Source organism: Coturnix japonica, chromosome 3 (genome assembly GCF_001577835.2).
Source record: "Coturnix japonica isolate 7356 chromosome 3, Coturnix japonica 2.1, whole genome shotgun sequence".
Classification (NCBI taxonomy): domain Eukaryota; kingdom Metazoa; phylum Chordata; class Aves; order Galliformes; family Phasianidae; genus Coturnix; species Coturnix japonica.
Genome location: NC_029518.1, coordinates 85,608,202 through 85,614,334, shown reverse-complemented (window position 1 = coordinate 85,614,334; position 6,133 = coordinate 85,608,202). Strand labels below are relative to the sequence as shown.

The 6,133-nt window shown below is 41.1% G+C and overlaps 1 long non-coding RNA gene across 1 annotated transcript; it reads left to right on the top strand.

The window, feature by feature from the left end:
* The first annotated feature begins 1,912 nt into the window (after nt 1–1,912).
* LOC107312165 lies at nt 1,913–5,587 on the top strand. Its single transcript, XR_001554416.2, has 3 exons — nt 1,913–3,679; nt 4,331–4,385; nt 5,568–5,587. It is a non-coding gene; the product is annotated as an uncharacterized LOC107312165 (long non-coding RNA).
* The last annotated feature ends 546 nt before the right edge of the window (nt 5,588–6,133 follow it).

Below are 6,133 nucleotides of genomic sequence, written 5' to 3'. Positions count from 1 at the left end.
CAAATCGTTAACACATTCTCTCACTGAGAGCCTATTCTTGCCAATAATACCTACAATGCACAAGGTAAAATGAGAAAATATGCCCTTGAATACAGTCCGTTGCAATAAAAATGGAGCCAAAGGGCACTATATTTTCAAATGTCTACTAAAGCACAGCAGTTCTCCTACCTAAGCAGTACCTTAGCTTCTAATTGCTAGATGAAGTTTAAAAAAAATCATTTCTGTCCCAATACAAATTTCAGTATTTTTAGTATAGTACAAATTCTGGTTGAAAAAGGAAAATCTTGCTATTAGAAAATCCACAGAACTATATGTGACATGAAAATGTCTCAACTCCTGACTAAAAAAATTATAATAGTTAAATGAGCTCACTACATTGGAAAACTGGGATTTGTAGTCATATAACGTTTTCTGATAGCTCAGTCTTTCACACAAAATATTGCTACTAAACTTACTTAATGCTCTACATATTACTTACTGTTCATGACTGTGCCGTGCTTCCCAATGTATGCAGATTTCAAAATCTCTCAATGGACATTTCTTGCAAACTTTCATACTGACACATGGGTTAGGAGCTGTAAAAATTCAAATAAGAGTACCCCTGTATACAGCCTACAAAGTAGATAAGCACTGTACTTCGTAACTTCTACATACTTGATGGGCATAAGGGTTTTGGTTTTCATGACAATGAGACATTCTAGGCTAATTACAAACTGTTAGGAAGGGATGGGGTCCACCTGTCCAAAAGAACAGAGCAATTTTTAGAAGCAGAGCATCCAACCAAGTGCAGCAGGCTTTAAACAGAAGGACTTGGGGGTGGGGTCCAAAATGACAATGCTCATGCCATTGCAACTGACTGGGGAATAAGCTGGGCCTACCAAGACAGTGAAAATGTTCCTTACTGCCGCCTATAATGTGAGCCAGAAGGCCAGCCACCTCAACAGTGTGTATACTATGGGGAATTCTCTTCCATCTCCCAAAAGATGTCTGCGCTCTTTGCTCCCTTTTCTTCTCTGTAGTGCCTGCATACCAATGCACATAGCATGAGGAATGAACAGTAATGATGAGACATCTGAGTTTTTCACTCAAAGGGTGGTGATGCACTTGAACAGGTTGCCCAAGGAGGTTGTGGATGCCCCATCCCTGAAGGCATTCAAAGCAAGGCTGGATGTGGCTCTGGGCAGCCTTGTCTAGTGGTTGGTGACCCTGCACATAGCAGGGGGGTTGAAACTAGATCATGGTGGTCCTTTTTCAACCCAGGCCATTCTATGATTCTAGGATGCTGCAGTTTTATTCTGACAATAAAATTTAGCTTTCAGCACTGGATTCACTGCTGAAATCTCAGTTCCCTCACACAACAGATAGACTTTAGAGGTATACACAGCAGACCATTTGTTTGGAGGGCTCTTCAGAAGAGGAGGACACTTCACCTGACAGTGGGAATGGGCAGACAGGCATCTCGACCAGCACTTTAGCAAGGGTGGAGGCAGCCACCAGAGCACCAAGAGAGGTTGCTGCTGGCCACATAGGAGGCAGACTCCTCACTCCAGAATATGCAGCCAGAAGCAACGGCACTGCCTGTTATACACCATCAGCTATGTCAAGTTAGGAGGAAGAAAGGAGGTGCTTGTGGGACCCCAAGGCTGCCTTTGGGCCCCCTCGATTGCTCTGCGGCTCACATAGAAACGCGTTGCCTGGCAACCTACTGTGTATGCTAGGAGAGAACAGCTTCTCACCTGAAGAGTTACCCGGCAACACCACCAAGGCACACACGCATAGTGGCAGCCACAGTTGCTTTGTGAACCCATGTCTTCCCCCCATCACCTACATCAAGGACAACTGATGCCAGAATATCCCTCAGCTTGAAAGTACAGCTCCAGGAGGGAGTACAGAAATACTGAACCAAGGGAGATTCAAGTTGGATGTTATGAAAACATTTCTTCCCGGAAAGAGCGGTCAGGCTCTGGAATGGACAGCAAAGGGAGGTAGTGGAGTCATCATTCTGGCAATACTCAAGAATTATGTTCAGATGCTGTACAGTTCTGTGATTCTGTACCAGGGGATGTGGTTTAGTGGGGAAATATTGGTAGGTGGACAGTGAAGCTGGACGATCTTGAGGATCTTTTCCAACCCTGATGATTCTATGATTGTATTATTCGGTTCTATGAATATGTGTTCTCATCCGGCTCTACCCTCACACATCCATACCAACCAGCACAGGATGAAGAGCTGCATTCTTGGAAATTGCCATGCACTGGCAGAAGTTGGTGCCAAAGATGCCAGCATAGTGCTGAAAGGGCTTCAGAAACAAAAGCCAGTGAATTGAGGCACTAAGTGGCATCTACTGCTACCTTCAAGAGATGAAGGTCCACAAATCCCTTTCCCCAGGTCAGCATCACTGTCATCAGTACCCAACAGCTGGTTGAGAGCTATATGGACCATGATCTGCATAGAGTTTGGGGAAGGAGAAGAAATACATATCCATGAAAGAATCCACCAGCTGTTCTCACTCCAAGGTGGTGGAGCCACTATCCTGCCTTCACATCTGCTTTTTTCTTTAATTTCCCACAGAATGTTGTGTTCAACATGATCAAGCTACCTATAAGTGAGCATGACTATACTGCCCTTTTCTCTGCGATTTGGAGGATAACAGTGCATTTTGCTTATGCACTGGGCATGGATTTCAGGCCCCTAGCAGGAGCAGAGGTGTTTGGCCCAACAGGCCTCCCCTCTTTTGCAGGTCCCTGGTCCCTCCTCATCACTGACTTTCATTGTGGGACCACCCAGATGTACTTCCGTGCTTGCTGTCTCCTCCAGGGCTTACTCCTTCCAGACACTCCAGCAAGACAGCTTAACAGATAATTTCTTACAGCATGAAGATGGGCAGAGCTATTGCTGAAATACAGAACTACAGATCTTAAGACCAAAATAGACATCAGGGCCATGGAGGTCAATGAACAAGGAGATAGGAGCCTCCACATCTCTCTCATGTGAAGACTGGTTGTGCAAATTATCCCACAGAGAGAATTAGAGCATAGAATTCATTCATCCTGAAGACTCTTCCTTCAGGTGAATATCCGAGTATCTTTTGCTATGGTGGCTGAAAACTTTATCTTGTTTCAATGACTAATTTGTTTGCATTATTTCTATTCAATCCAAGTACGTTCTTGCAAGACTGCTACGCAGGGGCTGCCAACCTAACTGCACCTCTTGGAGCTCTTACACAGTGTAAGATTCTGCACAGACCAAGGAAAATGTATCAACTCCCTTCCTGTCTGATACTGAAGTCCTGGAAAGAGCCCTAGGACTCCCACAGCATGAACAAACTTCTAACTTGTCTTCCCTTCTGGATTTCCAGGGGATCTACTGAAAACCTCTTGAGTAGTTGGACTTTGGTAGGCTCCTTCAAGATGGATGTTGGGACAGTTTATCCCCAGCCAGGTGCATAACAACAGTTTGCAGACCTGTCTCACTACACCAGTGAGAAATTACCGAATCTCACAAAATTTTAGGGAATTAAAGGGACTTCTGGAGATAATCAAGTCCAACTCCCTACTAAAGCAGATACTCTTCAGTAGGTTGCACAAGGAAAGCAACCTGTCAGATCTTGAATATCACCATAAAAGGAGATTCCAGAGCCTCTCTGGGCAGCCAGTTCCAATGCTCTGCCACTCTCACAGTAAGTTCTTCCTTGAGTTTGTATGGAACTTCCTGGGTTCTAGTTTTTGCCCACTACCCCTTGTTCTATTGCTGCATACCCTCTGCAGTGGTACCAGGCAGGTACTGCTTTTGTCAGGTGACAATAATCTTGTTTAATTAGGACCCTAGGTGTAAGCATGTCACCAGGGCTGCCTCTGCAGGAAGGAAAGAACACTTAGCATCTCCAGAGAAGGTGGCATATCCCATCTGAAATAAGGCACAGTAGCCAGGCTAACACATCCTCTCTGAATATGCCAGCTACCCGACGGAAAATGTCCAGACTATTTGAGTAAGCAAAACATTCACTTTCCAGATCACAAAATTTAGAATCATAGAATTGTTTGATTTGGAAGGCAGCTTCAGAGATCATCTAGTCAAACTCCTTTGCAATGAGCAGGGACGTCCACAGCTGGATCCATGTGCTTAGAGTCCCCTCTGCAATTTCTGTTAGAACCAAGTGAAAGAGGCTCATGACAATTTCTTTCATAATTCAGAGACTTGAGATAACATATGAGTTTGAACTAAGCTGTATCACCTTTCTGTCTTTTGTCTGTCCAAATGGTTCAAAGCTGGCATTTCAATTTTGCAGGCTTCCTTCTGAAATCTAATATTTTTTCTATCCATTGTATAGGGAGCTCTAGTGACTGTCCTGAAGTAATAGATTTGACTGAATAAACATCGTGCAGGTAAATACTGTAATTATAATCATAAATTTCTTTGTGAATCTTGTCCACATTTCCTTAAATCAAGTGTAAGCAATTAAATTACCTCAGTATCATACTAACCTTTCCAACATAATTTCAGAGGTTTCTTTAACCTTACTCTTTACCAAAAGAAATTATATATTGGAAAAGGAATAAAATCATCATGGTACTATTGAGTGTAAATGTTCAGCTCAGATTAGCATCTGCAGAACATCCATAAGCCAAGACACTGTTATGTGATAGTTTTTTTTAATTATCCACTTGGAAATCAGTGTCAAAGCCCTGAGAGCTCCAAGAACTCTGCCACCTCAATTCCCTGCCCAGGGCCCCAGGTCACTTTTGCACATTCCAAGTGTTCAGGCTTTTATGGGCAAAGCAAGAGTTGCAAGGAGCAGCACTGGGAACTCCCTTTGGCTTTGCAGCTTGCCCTTGCTTCTCACTCAAACAGTGCTGCAAGCATATTCATATTTCTATAATCAAAATAAAGCCAATCCTGTTTTTAAAATGAGATTTGCTTCTTTTTTCAGGTCATTGATGTAAGTATATAAAGAACTGGAATGTGAGCATTCTTTTTATCATGAGTAATACAAAGATAAACAATCCAATGACAGAAAATCTGGCATAACAGTAATGCTTATCAGATTAATCATTAGCTCACAAAGCATATGCATATCATTATTTTATTATCCCTACTGAAGTCGATGAGAAAATGCACAGTATTTTCTGTGAAACCAGGATGTCTGCCAAGGCATTAATTACTTGAACTTCAAGATTTCCCTTTTATCTTACAACACTGTTCTAGAATGAGTAAAATCTAAGACAAACTTTTAAATGGCAAAGATTTGAGATAGAACACAAATACATTTAGTCAAAAAGACTTCAATGAGTGTACTTGCTTCCATTGGTTTAATACAAATTCACAAAAAACAGTACAGTTGTATTGTACTGTATTTTGAATTCTGGTTGCAAGAAGGTGGACAATGTTTGTATCCACAAATTAAGCCAAATGGAGTTCAATTTTCAGTTAAGACTGATTCAGTGATGTTGAAATTTCTTGAGTTTCTACAGTAACAGTGACAGAAACCTGATAAATTAATCCTACAGGGCTTCTATCACCCTTAAAATAATATATATTCCAGGATAAATTGTTTATTGCAATTTCAGCCACATCAGAACCAAACAAAACAACAAACAAACAAACAAACAACAACCGAGCTCATTCAAGTCTCTGCCACACCCCTTAAGTGAAACTAGATGAACTGATTTCATGCCAACTGGGAATATTCTACGAATCTATGGTAAGAATCAAGTGCAAATACTTCACATTCTATATTAAAAAACAACAAAAAACCCACTCACATTTAAAATATGCATACACTTACAAAACAAGAATACCTAACCTCATTCACATCACTACTGGTATGTGCTATAATTTCTTCCTCTTGTACAATCTCAGCTGAAAATTATGTACATAAAAGCAGACTAATTCTTCCTAATGTATGGAAGTATTAGTAACTAAAGCTTTCTTCTTTTAGTTTCATTCAAGCTTTTATCATTAATTTCATCTTAACTTTTAACTTATATTCAGTGGCAATATACAATGAATGAAATATTAGTTATTTGTGAATCAAAGTACTTACAAAGAAAAAGCATTTACATTTACTCTAAGAAGCAGTCTGATGTGGAGACTCTCAATATGAAAGCCTTTTATTTCAGAGTTAGATAAGCAC